The 19,566-nt window shown below is 38.9% G+C and overlaps 1 pseudogene; it reads left to right on the plus strand.

Moving 5' to 3' along the window:
* The first annotated feature begins 5,299 nt into the window (after positions 1-5,299).
* On the plus strand, positions 5,300-6,375 carry LOC131503203 (prostaglandin reductase 1-like; annotated as a pseudogene).
* The last annotated feature ends 13,191 nt before the right edge of the window (positions 6,376-19,566 follow it).

The raw sequence follows: 19,566 nt of genomic DNA on the forward strand, positions 1-19,566 counted from the left end.
TGGTATGTACAGCTCAATAACATGTGTATAGTAGGTATGCAATGAATATTTGATGAGAAAAAACAATGGAAAAGGCTAACCGATGAAATTTGAAATCCTTTTTTCTAGCAACACCCTGCAAAATAGTTGAAGAGAACTATCCTACCTTATTTGAGACTCCTCTCAATGTTATACATCCATGATTTCTTTAACCCTTCTTCTTAGGAACTATTTTCAACATCTCTCATCACTTAATTAATGTCTTTTGGGCCTGCCAGTTTATTAATACTCCATCTTAAAATCTCACATACAGAAATGAGTAAGAGTTTTCAGGTATTATCTAAGCAGTGCAGTCATCATTACTAACAGACATGATTAAAAACAAAAAAAGTAAGGCTTGCTCAAGCCTAAGGCCTGCTCAAGCCGTGGTCAACAAGCCAGCCTCCCAAAATGTTGTTACTATCTTGTCTCTATAATGGTAACCTGAGGCAAGTGTGAAACAGTGCAGCTCTCCTTGAGTTTTACTGTGCAGACATTTTCCCTCAGGATCTAGTTAAAATGCAAATTCTGATTCAGTTGGTCTGGGGTAGAAGCCTGGGATTCTATATTTCTAACAAGCTATGATCTATGGGCCATACATTGAGTAGCAAAGCTATACTGAAACGCCGGACCAGGAAATAAGAGAGCGAAATTTGGACTGCAGTTCTAACATTTAATAGCAACATACAGATGGACAAATTCAGTAGTTTTCTTACCCGTAAAATAAGGATAAATCTAAGTGTTTTGGTGAGATACCACAAGAATTGCATAAGATAATGAATGTAGTTGGCACATAGTGGGGATGTAACATATTTTTTTTCAAAGAACGGGCTTCTACCAATACAGGCTGGAGGCTCAAATCGGGTTTATAGGCAGAAAAAATAAGTAGCTTTCTTCTCTCCATAGAAATGGCTTCTAGGCCAAATTTTCTCTCATCCAGCATTTGTACACTTGGTATTTTTTGAACCTAAATACAGGACTTAACATTTATAACCATTAAATTTCATCTTGTTAGCTTTGGCCAGAGTTCCAGCCTGTCAAGATTGTTTTGAATTAAGATTCAGTTACTCAGCGTATTAGCTATCGCTCCAAGCTTTATGTCATCTGCAAATTTGATAAGTATGCCTTCTATGTCATTATACATATCATTAAAATGTTGAGGAGGACAAGACCAAGGGCAAAGATATTATACATCTTATTTGTTTAGAAAGAAGGACCATACATGGGGTGGGATAAGGAGCTCAAATTGTTTGACAAACTACCAATCCATTAAACTGAATACTGTCCAGCTTACATTTCTCCATTTTTTTTCTCTACACATATTCCATAAAATATTTTTTGTTAAATATATTAATTAAATCAAAATACATCATGTCTATAAAGTTTTCTCTCATCTTTCCGCCTACAATTCAAGCTGAAAAGTGAAACAAGATTAGTCTGACATGACTTATTATTAGTGAACCTATGCTATTTCATATTAATCATGGTTTTCTTTACTAAATATTCAGTCACAATGTACTTACAACCTATTTTGTAATTTCAACAGACAAAAATGACAGTTACAGTCATTGGTAACATATGTATTCTGTGACTACAGATATTTCTTTCTAAAATTCTCAAACATATTTTATATCTTTTTATCACATACAAATCCTGTTCCCTGTATCCTTGTAGAATGGATCCTGGAACTACCAGTTCTGAAGACAGCTTCATTTAGAGCAGCTAGGCAAGCCTTAGTGCTGACATAGTTTTTTGCTTACTTCCTTCTAAACAGCTTTCATTCTATTTGCTACACTTTCACTACCATTCTCCTCAAAATGAAAAAACCTAAGAACTGAATAATTGTAATTCTTGTTTCTTCTATAATCCACCTTTCTTTCAGAAATGCTTTAAATTTTTTTATTGAAGTATAGTTACAACACAGTGCTATATTAGTTTCAGGTGTACAGTATAATGATTCAACAATTCTTTATATTACTCCCTGCTCGTCACAGTAAGTGAACTCTTAATCCCATTTATCTCTTTCCACCCACTCGCTCCCACCTCCCCCCCACCCCCGGCAACCACCTGTTTTTTCTGATTTAAGAGTCTGTATTTTTGTCTTTTTTCTTTGTTCATTTATCTTCTTTCTTAAATTGTACCTATGAGTGGAATCATATGGTATTTGTCTTTCTCTGACTTACTTCACTTAGCACTGTACCCTCTAAGTCCACCCATGGTGTTGCAAATGACAAGATCTCATTCTTTTTATGGCTGAGTAATATTACAGGAATGAATAAAGAAGATGTGATACATATAAACAATGAAATATTGCTTTGGGGAATGCTTTTTCCAAATCTAGACTCATGAGAGATCTCCCTTTACAGTCACAATAGTTTTTGTAGATGGTTGCTTCTCCAGCAGTACATCAAAGATCCCTGTTCCTTTTCAGTTATCTTTCAACTCTGCTTTTTTAAAAATAATTTATAGTCAAGTTAGCTAATATACAGTGTATACAGTGTAGTCTTGGCTTCTGGAATAGTTTCCCGTGGTTCATCGCTTACGTACAACACCCAGTCCTCATCCCAACAATCAACTTTGCTTTAAACTAAGTGGTAATGAGATAAAATCCTTATTTTCCTATGTGAAAACACTTTTGGAATAAATACTGATCTTTTTACGAGCAGTAACAAGTGTCGGTGAGGATGTGGGGAAAAGGGAGCCCTCATGCGCTGGAGGTAGGAATGTAAACTGATAGAGCCACTGTGGAAGCAGTATGGAGGTTCCTCAGAAAATTAAAAATAGAACTACCATATGATCTAGAAATTCCACGACTGGGTATTTACCCAAAGAAAACAAAAATACTAATTACAAAAGATATATGTACCCCTATGTTCACTGCAGCATTATGTGTAATGGCCAAGATATGGCAGCCTCCCAAGTGTCTGTCAATAGATAAATGGATGAAGAAGATATGGATATATATACGTGTGTGTGTGTGTGTATATATATATATATATATATACACACACATATGTATATAGATAAACACGTGTGTCTCTATATACATATGTATATATACACACGCGTGTATATATATATATATATATATATACATATATACATATGTATATATATATACATACATACACACACACACACACACACACACACACACACACACACCCTGGCTCTTTCAGATTCCTTGGACCTCCACTGGTGTTGTCACCATTCCTTTGTAAGCCTCTTTTTAATATCTTACATGTTAGACATAAATGTTCTAGGTGACACTGGACTCTCCTAAAACCAGAGATGGACATTCTAATGGGAGTAGGGTCAGGCCTAACTGCAAGTGCTTGCGAGTTACAGATTCCAAACATGACTGATGGCTGCGTCAACATAGAACCAAGGAACATGACGTAGTCAGGTGCATGTGTGTGAGCATACACATGTGTGAGATGGTTCAGTTAGCTTGTTCTGATGTAGAGTAACAAATCAAGATTCCTATCTATTTTAAACAATTCATTTGATAGACACAATGTGATGGTGCACATATACGAATAGGGAAGATGTAGCTGTACAATGACCACAAAGCTAGTAAAACATGGAGCACAGATGCCACCTCATCTTATGAGACTCCAAAAATCATTATGACACAAGAAATGAGCACGGGCAATGGATACATAGGTAGGTACAGAAGGGGGAGGGAGCATGGGAGTTTAGGGTGATGCAGAGAATCATATGGAAAATACACTCCCCAAATACTTTTCTAAGTATTTATCTTGTTTGTCATATCCCTTCCCTTCTTAAAACCTGAAAGTTGTCCCAGGTGCTAAATTTTCCTTTGAACCTAAAGGCCAGATGTTTGAAGTAGTTTGAGAAGGACTCGAACAACTGAGTTTGGATGATACATAGCCAACAGCCGTGCAGCCGAGAGAAATTCCCATCACATCATAGAAGTGTCCCAGAAAAACACCCACACGTTGTTTCTGCCACTGCCCTCTACCTGACACCCATGACACCAACCTCTCCCAATGTGTCTCAGAAGAACCAAGGTACTTCACCACCCTGCATATCAAAAGAACCACTGAGCCACGGCACATAGCACTTGCTCCCAACTTCCTAACCTCTGGTGTGCAGATACCCCTTTGACAGACTACTGGATCCCATGAGAAATGTCAGCTTCAGAGGAATCTGGGGGATGTGATCTTGAATATTCCCATCTTTGGGCACAAGAAGCCAACTAGAAGCAGACTGAAGTGGTGGAGTGGCACTGAGCAAGTCTGTTGTGTGATACATAGCGGGAAAGTTTCTATATTCCCCTTATCCCTTTTAAGAAAATCATTTCACATGTCATGCAAACTCCTGGGATTGCTCCCACATGCACTCCCTAAGGAAAGACTTGATCAAAACAGGTGCCATCTCACTGTGTTTGTTTTCTTCTAAGATGTTACAAAGCAATGAATGTTCAGCGTACACGTCACCAGCCTTGTATTTTTCCTACAGCTTGTTTCAGGAGCAATTAAAGGCTTGAGGCTTTTGGGTTGTGTTTTTCATGTTTACAAAAACGCTGGTGGTGTTGAAAGGACAGATGAATAGGCTAAGTGTGCAGGGAAAGCAAAGGCAAAACTTTCAATTCCATTAAGCAGTGCATAAACTTACCTTTATTGCCGGCACAATCTGCCGCCAGCTTTAAAAACAATAACTGCATCTTTTCATTTCTCTCTCTTAAAAAATTATTTGCCCCTGTTCTAAGAGAGCCAAATTTTCACTTTTTTCTACCCCCTTCCAAGAATTTATGAATCTCAGAAGTCAATGATCAGAAGAAAAGGAGACCGCTGGAAGTAAACATGAAGTATAGATGTGGGAGGTAAAGGAACAGAAGGAAACTGAAGGGTATTTTACAGTTATTGCTGATACCTTCTCCAGAGTGGAAACCCAATGTTTATAATTCCTAAATTAAGGCCTCAATATACCATTAAAACACTGTATTTTTATATCTGCACAAGTGATTAAACCATGTGTGGCTGAGTCCTAAAATTACCATGAAAAAGGAGGTTTGTGCTTTAAGGGTCTTACCTGCCTCTACTTGGGCCCTAAGATATCTTGGTGAATGACATCATCCTTAAATATATTTATTAAATGAAAGATAATCCATCTAGCCCCAGATTTAGTGGGTATCTCTAGGTAGAGAAAATATGCTTGTCCCTTCAAGATACACAGAGCTGGCCATCCCTCATAGAAGAATTACTTGGCTATCCCACTGTCCATTGCTCAAAAGATACACAGTTAGGCTCAACCCCAAACACCTTCTCTGTCTAGGGAGTGTAACCCACGGACTCTCGAACTTCAGGATGGTTTATGCTAAGAGCTGGACCCTGAAGAAGCACTTCGAAGGCAGATCCACTCATGGTAACTTTGAGATGAAGACGGTTGAACTCCCACCCTTAAACAATGGAGAGGTCCTGCTGGAAGCTTTGTTCCTCCACAAGAGTGACAGCCAAAAGACTGAACGAGGGTAATATGATGATGGGGAAACAAGTGGCCACAGTTGTGCAAAGTTAAAACTCAGCCTTCCCAACAGGAACTATGGTAGTGGCTTCTTCAGGCTGGACAACTCACTCCGTTTCTGATGGGAAAGATCTGGAAAAACTGCCTGCAGAGTGGCCAGACACGTTACCACTATCTTTGGCTCTGGGAATGGTTGGCATGACAGGGCTAACAGCCTACTTTGGCCTACCTGACATCTGTGGTGTGAAGAGTGGAGAAATGGTGCAGGTTAATGCAGCACTGGGAGCATGGGGCTCTGCTGTGGGCCAGACAGCTAAGCTCAGAACCGCAAAGTTGCTGGCGCAGCAGGGTCTGGTGAAAAGCTCGCCTACCTTAAAATGCTTGGATGTGATGGTGCCTTTAACTACAAAACAGTAGAGTCTTTGGAAGAAACTTTGAAAAAAGCCTCTCCTGATGGTTATGATTGTTATTTTGATAATGTAGGTGGAGAGTTTTCAAACACTGTTATCCCCCAGACGAAGAAATTTGGAAGAACTGCTATATGTGGGGCCATCTCTGTATATAATCCTACTCGCCCACTTCCCCCAGGCCCACCCCCAGAGAATATTCTCTATCAGCAAGACCGCATGGAAGGGTTCATCATCACCCGCTGGCAAGGAGATGTCTGCCAGAAGGCTCTGAAAGACTTGCTGAGATGGGTATTAGAGGGTAAAATCCAGTCCCATGAAAACATCACTGAAGGGTTTGAAACCATACCAGCTGCATTTATGGGAATGCTGAAAGGTGCTAATTTGGGGAAAACAATAGTGAAAGCATGAAAAAAAAAAGACACATGGAATCTAGAATTCATTTGGATGATTACCACATGTCTTTTGAACCATGCCCCATATAAAAACATATACTACGTTCATTATCTAAAAAAAAAAAAAAAGATATACAGTTGAAGCACCATAGGAGTTAAAGCACTCTATAAGAGGTTACTATATATGCCTGCATATTAGTCAAGTCATTTAAAATCATGAATACCGAGCTTCAGCCCTGGAATTTCTGTTTAGGTCTACAGTACAGCCCCTCAATTTGCATTTCAAACAAACATACAGTTGAGGCTGTTGCTGCTTGTCTGTGGACCTTATTTTGAGAACCACTACTCAACCCATGCTAGTTTTACATCAGTGGTTCTCAAGTGTGGTTGCACATTTTTTTTAATGTTTATTTTTGAGAGAGAGAGACAGACATACAGACAGAGTGTGAGCAGGAGAGGGGCAGAGAGAGAGGGAGACACAGAATCCAAAGCAGGCTCCAGGCTCAGAGTCGTCAGCACAGAGTCTGAGGTGGGCTTGAACTTCATGAACCTCGAGATCATGACCTGAGTCAGTCAAGTCAGACACTTAACCGACTGAGCCACCCAGGCACCCCTCTGGTTGCACATTAGAATCATCTGGAGATATTTTAAAAACTAAAATTCTGGGGTTCTATCCCAGATATATTATATTATAATATCAACAAGGGGACCACCAGAGTGCCCTGCTCATAGTTCTTAATGTTTTTCTTGTGATTCTAGGGTGAAGGCAGGGACGAAAACACGGGTTTTAAATGTCAATCAACTTCTGCTAAAATAATGAGTTTTTTTTTACATTTTATTTGTTTTTGATAGAGAGAGACAGAGCACAAGTGGGGGAGGGGCAGAGAGTGAGGGAGACACAGAATCTGAAGCAGGCTCCAGGCTCTGAGCTGTCAGCACAGAGCCCGACATGGGGCTCGAACTCACAAACCGTGAGATCATGACCTGAGCCAAAGTCGAACGCCTAACCGACTGAGCCACCCAGGTGCCACCAAAATAATGAGTTTTTTTAAAGAGGTGAATCCATTTGACCTTGATTCTGTAATTATTCCTGGGGCATGTAACCTTACATTTGCAAACGATGATACATGAATAATTTGTGGAAATCACTAATATATGCCTACAGGAAAGAATAGAAAATAAAGAAAGAAAACTGTTCTAATCACACCAGAATGAATGGATTTTTTCAGCATGGGTTAAAGTTTCTACTAGCAGTATCACATGGAGTGAAATATCCTGAACAATATTAGTGGAAGACAAAATAGTATCTTCTGGAAAACCATGATAGATGGCCAAAAGGAGTGACTTTCGTGATCACATAGACAATGATGCGGAAGGTACAGAGTCTGAATAAAATGGTTCAAGAAATGTGAGACCAGAACAAAGCAGTTTTCAAAAAATAACTGATATCTTACATAATGTGATTTTACATATGCATGCGTAACTCCATTAATACATTTGACATTTTCAGCAGATATGTGACCAATCTACATCCCTAATATTTTATGGATACAAGTTAGCCACCATCTTTTATTTTCCCCACTAATTAATTTGGATAGTATGTTCTATTCTGGCATACACAGAATTTTTGGCTAAGAGAATCAGTGATGTATTTCTGAAGGAGATGGCATTTGAGCTGGCCTTCATACAATAACCAGGTAGGTAATCAGCAAGTAATTCAACAATAGAGACGTCTCTTAGGCAGAGGAAACCACATTGAGTGAAAGAATGGTAGTAGAAACAAAAGGTGAGTTGCAAGGATGCCAAGCTGACAAAGTAATACACTGCACTAAATTATGGAACCTTTAACATCAGTATAAGGAAATTTTACTTTTATTCACAATAAAGGATGGCTCCTCTAGTATTGGAAACCTGTTTATCGTTCCTTACCCCTCTTCAGCCCTTACTTCTCTTGAAAGAGACCTTGAACTTTCAAAGATGATTCCAAATGCTGGCTTAATACCTGCATTGCTTACATAATTCTATAGCTATAGACTCCCACGGGCACTTAGAGATTCTGAAGAGAATTATTTGTCACATGAACTTAGTATTTCGTTATCTATTGGGGTGTAGCAAGCCTCCCATCATTTAGGGGCTTACGACAACAATTTATTATCTTCCATAATTCTGTAAATTGACCATGCATCTCTGCTTCACATGACGTTGGCTGAGACACTTGGATATCTGAAAACTCAAAATGGCTACACTCACATGGCTGGCTATCAAATGGTTGCTCAGCCAAGGCTTACAGATGAAGGATTCATTCTCCTCTGGATAGGATTCACCACATAGCTACTTGGGTTTTTTTCCACAACATGGCATATGGGTTCTAAAAAGGTCCATTCCAAAAAGGCAAATAAGGAAGCACTAGATCTCTTAAGGTTCACTCTTGGATGCTACATAGCATCCCTTGAGCTATATTCCATTCCTAACAGGTCACAGGGACAGACAGGACTCAAAGGGAGGGAAAAGAGATTCCACCTACTGATGGAGGCATGGCAGGTCACATAGCAAAGAGTATATGAGATGGGAGATAGACGTGAGGCCATCTTCGAAAACACCATCTACCGCACTTATACACACGAGCGTATGAACTACGCCACACACAGAGACTGCAAGACTCAGCAGTCAACGTGATTAAACATTTGTGCAAAACGATGTAACAACATTTATAAGTCATCTTAAAGACTAATGAGGAATTAAAAATTAGCTCAGACTGAGTAAGTAAAGATCTACCCTGCTGTTCATCAGGATGAAATATGTGACACCGAAAGAACGAGCTGCAAAGTTATCTGCTCAATAGTGGGACTGAACCATAACAAATTTCAAGTAGGAAGGTAGGGCTGAGCCTTCATTTACTTTTCCAAAACACATTTTTTCCCTCAATTTGATTACGATAGCAATGGTGACAGTGGCAGAAGGAGCTGGAGTAGAATCCAACAACCAAAAAACTCAAACCCACCATTTATTGAATTCTTTATATGGAGCATTGGAAGCCATCATTTAATTCAAATTCAACATTTAATTCTCCCAGCCATGTGCTCACTTTGGCAGCACATATACTAAAATAATTCTCACATCCACCGTCTGAAAAAAGAACTACCATCTCAATTTTACAGAAGAGAAAAAAAAGGCACGAAGAGGTTATACACTTTACCCAAAAGACATAGCAAGTCAAAAAGACAAGGCTCTAACTCTGGGGCTGGCACAAGTTTTCTATAAAAGGCCAGATGGTAAACGTTTTTGGGTTTGTGCATTATGAAGTCTCTGATGCAACTACTCAACTCTGCAGCTAGAGCACAAAAGCAGGCATAAACAATATGTAAACTAAAGAGCATGAGTGTGTTCCAATAAAACTTCATTTACAAAAACACACAATGGACCAGATTTGCCCTATAGGCTATCATTTTTTTATGAGTTATTATCCAAAACCCATCCAAGTGCCTTGACTCAGGTTCTATTATAAAAAAAGTCTCGTCTATCTTTACATCCTTATACAACATCTGGCACAGAGCCAGGGATTCATAGGCACTCAGTAAGTATTTGTTGATGGGATGACCAATGGATAAATGAAACCAAGGTATATCGAGTGTCTTCTATTTCCCAGCCACTGTTAAAAACACTTGATATAGATCAGTGAACAAAATATATAAATATATAGAGATCCCGGCCTATGAAGGATTAAAATCTATAAATTCCCAAATCATACAGAAAGACTATATTCATTTGCTATTGCTGCCATAACAAATTACTACAAACGCAGCACCTTAAAACAACCAAATTTATCATCTTACTGTACTCTAAGTCAGAAGTCCAACATGAGTTTCATCAGACTAAAATGAAGGCACTGACTGGGCTATGTTCCTTTCTGGAGGATCTGTTTCTTAGCTCATCATGGTTCTTGGCAGAATTCAGTTCCTTAAACACAGATCCTTATCTCTCAGAACTAGCAATGGCTCAATGAGCTTTCTCCTGCTGCCATCCTTCTCTCAGACTACAGCTTGGAAAGGTTTTCCAATTCTAAGGACTCAGGAGATAGGACTGAGATCACCTGGATGATTCAGGCTCATGCTAAAACCCTTAACCTTAATCATTATCTTCAAAGTCCTTTTGCCATGTAAGGTAACAGACTCATGGGTTCTGGAGATTAGGACCTGGACGTCTCTACGGGACCATTATTCTGTCTACCACAAATACCATGACAGAATTTTGTATTAAATCTGATGGATTTGATTTTTGTCACTGGACTGTATTTCTAATGAGCTAATATAGGATTTAAATTCTATTTTAATATATGTAATAATCCATTCCTATCAAATAGAACAAATTATACTTTCCTCAAACTATACTTTGCCCAAACCTGTGGACTTAAACCTGATGATTCTTGACCCAGCCCTAAATAATGGTGGAGTGTTTCATAGTCTCTTACCTACCATTAAAAAAAAAATTAAAAGCAAGCTGGACATATCTGTGAGGAACTTTCCCCTTTGAACACATACTTTCCACTGGATCGTGCCTACAAAATAAGATTCCTGTATTTCATTGACCTGAATCTTTGTCCCTGACCTTGCCATGTTAGCCCAGGCCATTTGACTTTGCCCAAAGCCTTGGTTTTCTGATTTGCCTCTCAATCCCTTTGCACTGATCAGACTATTGGCTGAAAGGTGACATCCTCTCTGACTGGTGGCAACTCTTCCAAGTGTGCTTATGTTCCAGGCACTGGTCAGGTCCCCATCTAACTGAGATGGACAATACCCAGCTATAACACAGGACTCTTGGCTCCAGGAGGGGAACTCATTCAAGACACATGGTGCTATGCCCAACCACTTAGTGATGACAGACACTATCTAAATTGGCCCAAATTTCCAGATTTCACAGTACTATGGCTTGGTCTGCTCCTGAAACCCAAGTCTATGCGTATTCTTCAACTCCCCTTTAAGGCCTTTAAGCTTCCCCATGCATTCTGCTTAACTTTCAATCACCTACTTTCAATCACCATAGTGTGCTGGTTACTGTAAAACAAAGGGTAAAAAAGGAGGACTGGATTTCGCCAGGGAAATAAGACCTATTGTTTTAAAGGAAAAGTTCAACTTTCAGCGCCAGCCTTTCAGAAACCCTCACCAATGAAGCTGCCCCAGGCCAGGGGAGAAATTTCTCTATAAAACCTGGAATTAATAAAGACTTCTACTGAGGTTTGAAACTTCCAGATCTAGAAGAAAGAATATTAACCCCTGGAGTCTTAAAGATCTGGTTTTCCAGCCAGGATATGCTACTTACTTTGACAATTTTTTTCTTTCAACGAGGAAATGCAAGTAACACCTACCTCATATGGTTATTGTGAAAATTAAATGAGATAATGAGTATGAAGACACTTTATAAACTGCAGATGTCAGTTGGTAGCTTTATGACGAACCTACTAATGCCTGCTATCTCCACTGCAGCAAATATTACAACTGCGCAGGGTGTGGGGTGAATATTTTAATGCTAATCATTCAGATTCATTCACGAGACCATTTACTTTTGTTTTACTATGTTAGCAGACATCATTTCATTCTAATCTTGTCCATCAAGTTACATTTTGGACAATGTTCAGTCTAATTGGACCTGCCAATATTAGCCTTGGCTCTACATAAAGATTCATTCAACCACCTTCTCTGAGAGCACAAGCCAACATTTGTGCATATTTGTGTCATAAATCATATACTAACAAGATGCCAAAAGCAGTCACCTCTTTTATGAATCAGTCTTTGATTCCCAGGAATGAATTAGCCCCTTCTTTCTCTATTTTCCATCACGTGTTGCCAACACTATCACAGCATTTATAATATGGCTTGGCAATGGTGTCTTTGACCTTCTTCCCCACGAGATTGCAAGCAACTCCAGAATGGAGATTCAGTCTTCATATTCTTATTTATGGTACACAGTAGATAACCAATACACATTTACTGCAGCAAAGGAAGAAGTATGTGATAGCCAGGCACAGGGGACTGTGCCTCTTGTAGAGCTACATTACTCTAGCATACTTGAGGTGTTCAGAGATTTCAAATACAGGAGAAACAAAGTAATGAAGAACTATTCTTACCAAAAATTCCCAATTAATCTTTCTATAGCTTGTTTAAAAGGTGTTATTGGTTGTTTGTAAGTGTAATGTAAATTAGATTAATTATTCCAAACACTTCACATTAGAGAGATGTAAAAGAAGCAGTTTATTTCATTCTCTCAGCCTCTAAATGGGATGTTGTATGCCTTCTGGAGAAGAGGACAGCCTGGGATTTATTTAGAGAAGAAATTCAGTGTTACAAATAGAACATAGATGTACTGATGTGAGAGAAGATCAGAGAGGGAGAAATTTTTCCCATTTAGAAAGTTGATACTACATGAATTTTAAGTATACTTTTTCAAAATTATAACCTCATCTACTATGATATCATATACCTTCCTAGTTCATGTTAATATTTTAGGTGAAAATTAACCATGTAACCAAGGGATGAAATGCAAAAAAATTCTGTGCTGTAGGTTGCTCTTTTTGAAGGCACTCTTACCAGTGGAAAATAAGATCCTCTTGAGCCAGATGTGAGTGCATCCTCACTTTTCCAATGACCACCAAACTACAGTCTCATGCCTCTCAAATTTTAACATGTATACAAATCCCCTAAGAGTCTTGTTCAAATACAGATTCTGACTTAGTAGGTCTGGGACAAATCCTGAGAGTCTGCATTTCTAAAAATTTCCCAGGTGATGTCCAAGCTGCTGGTCTGCAGACCACTTCTTGGGGAACAAGGTTCTAGTAGACAACGTGAATTCAAAAATTCACCATCATTCAAATTTCTAAGGTAAACCGTCATTGTGTTTCTCCTATTCCAGTAGGTATGAAGATTTGCTCTATTAACACCTTGTACTTAAGAGAATAATTGCTTTAAGTAACACCCTTGAAACAGACTGAACCTTTCAGTTAGTCTGAAGTTAATCACTGTATAAAATGTGCCTCATGCGATGATTAAGAAATGATAATGTCTTTCCCTTGGAACATAAGTTCTGTTTAACCTAAAATTTCCTTTTAAAATTCCTTTTTCTATGATGCAATTCACATGTGGCTTCTGAGATATGTTACTAAGGGCAATCTGGTAGTGGTGCACCATAGAGTCCGAGAATCCCACCCAAAGGCAAAGCTGAAATCCCCTTAATGCATAGGAATAAAAAAAGATTGTGATTTCATGGGAGCATCTCCCAGTAACGAGATAGCTCTTGGGATGAAGTGACTGACCCGGAGAGCCAGTTGAGACAGCCCGTAATCGGTAATGACAAATTCAAGAGCCTTAAAAGTAAAAGAAGCTATGTTTTTCCAGTGCTTGCCATATTCGATTTTAGCCATGCCCTTGAGTTATAAAACTTCATTCTCATCAATCCATTCTCCATGGAACCAAAATCACTTCTTTTGACTAAGGATTCAAAAGTATAATTTTTAAACCAAAAGGGTAAAACTACAGACACTAGACAGCATAAATTCTTCCACAGTAGTATTCAAAATCTGTCAGTCCTCACACTCAATTTGAAAAATTTCCCACTGTCACTAATCTTTGTTCTCTGTTTCCTCTCTGCCTTAATCAGCTGATATACTATATAAAGTTGTGCATAAATTAGATTTCAATGACAGAAGTCTTATTTTAAATCCATTTCAAGTAAGTTAGTGTTTTCTATGAGGAATTCTATGTTAAGAAGTAAATCATCCCCAAATACCTGCCAACATATGTTTCGTAAGTTTCATACTCCTATATCTCATTATTTCAGTGCAGAATATATCCGTATTTTCACTTTACACATGAACCAAATATCTCTGCTTTAATTCAACAAAGGGAAACTAACATCTGTGGTATGGAGAAATACCTGCGGCTAGCAAGAGAAGGCAAGCAACAGCAGGGCTGGAAGGGCAAGGGGAGAGATCAGTCACCAGGAAGAACAACATTTGTACAGAAGGGCCATCCTGTTCCCTTTAATACAGCTGTAGAGCCACTTCCCTCCCACTGGCCAAACCCAATTCCAATTGGTAATTTCCACAGAGGTCAGACTCCTAAAAGAGCAGGGTAGAAAAGAAAGATAGAGATGGACCTATAGGGCCCAAAAGGAGCTGTAGGCTTAGCGGGAAGTAAGGGAGCAGGCGGCAAATAGGGGCATTAAAGGAAAAGTCACTTACTGAATGTTGAGACCACTCATCTTCTCTCTGCCATCAGCTCCAGAATTTCAGCAGCCAAGCTGTGATGCTCCAAGCAGGAGAATGGATGGTTCATCTCTGGTGAATAAATATAAAATGAAAAGCTAGATTAAAAAATTGGAAGATAAAATGAAAAAAAATTTTCCAAAATGCAAAGCAAAATACACAAATGAATCATGAAAGAGAAAGGAAACCAGAGGGTCAAGTCACAAGTTCCAACCTTCAACATGACTAATAGTGACAAAGTCCCAGAAAGAGAAGAGAGAAAAAATGGAGAGAAAACCATCAAAAATTAAAATTCATAAATTTCCAGGTGGATTTCCAAATTAAAAGGACTCACCAACGACCCAGAGTAATACATTAAAGCAGGCCCTCAGCAAAGGAGCACTGACATGGAATTTCAGAACCCAGGGGAAAAAGTGAATATACTACAAACTTTGCGGGGTTGAGGGCAGCAGGATCAGGAATTAGGCTGTTTCTGACTTTTTGTTTTGTTTTGTTTTAATGTGTGTTTATCTTTGAGGGAGAGAGGCAGAGCATGAGCAGGGGAGGGGCAGAGAGAGAGGGAGACACAGCATCTGAAGCAGGCTCCAGGTTCCGAGCTGTCAACACAGAGCCCAACGTGGGGCTTGAACTCATAGACTACAAGACCATGACCTGAGCCAAAGTTGGACGCTCAACTGACTGAGCCACCCAGGAGCCCCTGTTTCTGACTTTTTAACAACACAAGAAGCCAGAAGGCAATGGAGCGATGTCTCCAAACTTTTTTTAAGAACATGATATCCGGGGCGCCTGGGTGGCTCAGTCAGTTGAGCGGCCGACTTCGGCTCAGGTCATGATCTCGCGGTCCGTGAGTTCGAGCCCCGCGTCGGGCTCTGTGCTGACAGCTCAGAGCCTGGAGCCTGTTTCAGATTCTGTGTCTCCCTCTCTCTGACCCTCCCCCGTTCATGCTCTGTCTCTCTCTGTCTCAAAAATAAATAAATGTGAAAAAAAAAAAAGAAAAAAAAAAAAAAGAAAAAAAAAGAACATGATATCCAACCTGTAATTCTATACTCGGCCAAGCTACCAATTAAACACAACCTTTTTCAGGTATGTAAGAAAGATCTCCAGATTTTATTTCCTGGCTTCCCCTTCTCGTTTAGCTACTAAAATACATGTTGTACCAAAATGTAGGGTGTACACCAGGATAGAGGAGGAAGTATCATGCAGAAAACAGTAATCTCAGAAACCAAGGTATCCTGGAATAACACATATGCACCAGTAATGGAAAGTAACTAGTCCAATTTGGAATTTAACAAAATACCTGCTGTGTTGGAATGCATTAAGGCAAGATTTAGATAATTTGGGAAAGGAACCAAACTACTGACAAGTACAGAAAAAATAAAGTAATTATAATACAAGGCAATTATTAGCTTCAGGGGAAAATATGTTACAATAAATGGAAAAAAGATTAACTTTATATTATGCAGCTCATTTATGGATAGTGTTTATATAGTTAGTCCAATGTAAACACTGCAAGCCACATCAACTTACACTATCATGGAACTATATCAGGAGGACAGAGAGACAGCAAGTCTGAATGTATATGGATGGAGAGAAAAGGAAACTAAGTCTTCATTTTCCTTTCTGGGATGTCAACCAGTAATACTCAAGTCTGGGAAATCAAGAAGTATAAATACAAACACGTTATGTAGAGAAATGCACAGAAATGCCCAAAGATAACAACTGAAAGATGATTGTGTTTTTCTGTAATAATTTGTACAGAATATGTAGAAATACATTTCTTTCTGCATTAAAGACTTAATGGAAATCTTAAAATATATTAAAAATATAAAAATAATTTTCAAAATTTAAAGGTTAAATACTATAAAGAATGGGTTTGTGTCATTTTGAGGTATGAAACCTCACAAATGGCATCATGCAATTCTTACCTTTCTTTTCATGATTGTTTTTTAATTTGTTTACCTGCAAAGGGAAATGTTGCTTCACATTTCATAAATGTGATTAAATAAAGTTTGTTAGAGGAAATGATCCTGCCTGTTATTTTGTTTAATAAAACATGAATGAAGAACCTAGAAGATGCATCTCTGAGAATTTCTACAATGACTATCAGATTGATTAATCTCTATACCAGGGTTACATTTTCAAGATTCAAACTATTTTTTTTTTGTTAAGATTGAAACTACTTATAAAAACAGGTATCATTCCAAGGACTTCCAGGGAAGAAGCCAGAGTAGGAGAAGCCTAAGCTACCCTCATCCCACTGATAGGACCAGGTAACACTCACATCAGTGTAAATAGCCCAGAAAATGCCCTGAAGACTGGCAGAACAGACTCTCCACAGCTAAATATAGAGAAAAGGCCACATCAAAAGGGGTAGGAAAGGTGGAACTGTGGAGGGGAACTAAATGGACCCATAAGACTGTGGGAAGTAGGGATGGTGTAGGCACCCAGAGGGCAGACGACCAGACCCCACGCACAGGGGATCCACACAGGGGAGATGGATTCCCTGCACATTTGGCTTTGAAAACCAGAGGGGTCTAACAATGAGTGGAGCTGAACCACTAGAACTTTAATAGTCAGTTGGCTGTGTTTTGAGAGAGACTGGAGGGCAGAATCACTGCCCTTAAAGATACAGCACAACAAACAGCCCCTCTGAGATTAAGCATAAGAGCAGCAGTTTGAAAAATACCTGGGGTATAAGGGAGGTTTATTTACTCATCTCAGAGCATGTGCTGGAGGCACAGGGATGTTTGGGGGAATTCTCCACGAACATCTCCCTCACCTATGTCACAGTCTCAAAACACAGACACCAGCGGGAATCAGTACAGGAGGAATCCTCTCCTACCTTGCTAACAAAGGGAGCTCTGCTCCCCACGTTCTCCTGCAAACACACCCCTTCTAACACCTCCATGGCCAGAGCCCATTCAAAGCAGTGGCACAAGCCTAGCGCCCTGCAAGCACCCACAACAGAGTGCAGCACCACTCCAAAGTGACTCCTGCTCCCAGGAGCAGGGAAGATAACTACACACACCCGTTCAACTGTGGCCCCAGCAAGGGGTTGGGGGCAGACATCTGGTCTGACTGCAGGCAGAAGAAAGAAAATTCCAAACATTACCCTCATATTAAAACCACATAAAGACACCACACACAAAAAAGAGAACTACAGGCCAATATCCCTGATGAACATACATACAAATATCCTCAACAAAATATTAGCTAACCAAATCCAATAATACATTTAAAAAATCATTCACCATAACCAGGTGAGATTTATTCCTGGGATGCAAGAGTGGTGCAAAGTTTGTAAACCAATCAACATGATACATCACATTAACAAGGGAAAGGATAAACACCATACGATCATTTCAATACATGCAGAAAAAGCATTTGACAAAGTATACCATCCACTCATGATAAAAACCATCAACAAAGTAGGTTTAGAAGAAACATACCTCAACATAATAAAGGCCATCTATGAAAAATCCACAGCTAACATCATCCTCAATGGGGAAAACGTGAGAGCTTTTGCTCTAATAGGGTCAGGAACAAGACAGGTATGTCCACTCTCACCACTTCCATTTGACATAGCGCTGGAAGTGCTAGCCACAGCAATCAGAGAACAAAAACAAATAAAAGGCATCCACATCAGCAAGAAAGAAGAAAAACTTTCACTATTTTCAGATGACATGTTACTATATACAGAAAACCTTAAAGACTCCACCAAAAACCTGCTAGAACTGATAAACAAATTCAGTAGTTTCAGGACACAACACCAATGTACAGAAATCTGTTGCATTTCTATACACCAATAATAAAGCAGACAAAAGAGAAATTAAGGAAACAATCCCATTTAAGATTGCATGCAAAATAAAAAGATACCTAGGAATAAACTTAACCCAAGAGGTGAAAGACCTGTACTCTGAAAAGTATAAAACACTGATGAAAGAAATTGGGAATGACACAAACAAATGGAAAGACATTTCATGCTCATGAATTGGAAGAATATTATTAAAATGTCCACACTACTAAAGCAACCTACAGATTTAATGCAATCCCTATCAAAGTACAAATAGCATTTTCACAGAACTAAAACAAATAATCCTAAAATTTGTAAAAGAACTTGAATAGCCAAAGCAATCTTGAAAAAGAAACTGGAGGTATCACAATCCCAAATTTCAAGATATACAACAAAGCTGTACTTATCGAAACAGTGTAATACTATCACAGAAATAGGCACAAAGATCAGTGGAACAGAATAGAGAACCAAGAAATAAACTCACACTTATATGGTCAACTAATCTTTGACAAAGGAGCCAAGAATACACAACGGGAAAAAGTCTCTTCAACAAATGGTGTTGGGAAAACCAGATAGCTACATGCAAAAGAATGAAACTGGACCATTTTTTCACACCATACACAAAAAATAAACTCAAAATGGATGAAAGACTTAACTAAAACCGGAAACCATAAATATCCTAGAGGAGAGCACAGGCAGAAATTTCTCTGACATTGGACATGCAAACTTCTTTCTAAATAGGTCTTCTGAGGCAAAGGAAACAAAAACAAAAATAAACTACTGGGACTACATCAAAATAAAAAGCTTCTGCACAGCAAAGGGAGCAATTAACAAAACTAAAAGACATCCTATGGAATGGAAGAAGATATTTGCAAATGATGTATCTGATAAAGGGTTAGTATCCAAAATGCATAAAAAACTTACATAACCAAGCACCAGAAAAAAACAAATCATCTAATTAAAAATGGGCAGAGGACATAAACAGACATTTCTCCAAAGAAGACATACAGATGGCCAACATATACATAATACTCAACATCATTCATCATCGGGGAAATGCAAATCAAAACCACAATGAGATACCTCACGCCTGTCAGAATGGCTAAAATCAACAATACAAAAAACAACGAGTGTTGATGAGGATGTAGAAAAAAGGGAACCCTCTTGTACCAATGGCAGGAATGCAAACTGGTTCTGTCATTGTGGAAA

Source organism: Neofelis nebulosa, chromosome X (assembly GCF_028018385.1).
Source record: "Neofelis nebulosa isolate mNeoNeb1 chromosome X, mNeoNeb1.pri, whole genome shotgun sequence".
Classification (NCBI taxonomy): Eukaryota; Metazoa; Chordata; class Mammalia; order Carnivora; family Felidae; genus Neofelis; species Neofelis nebulosa.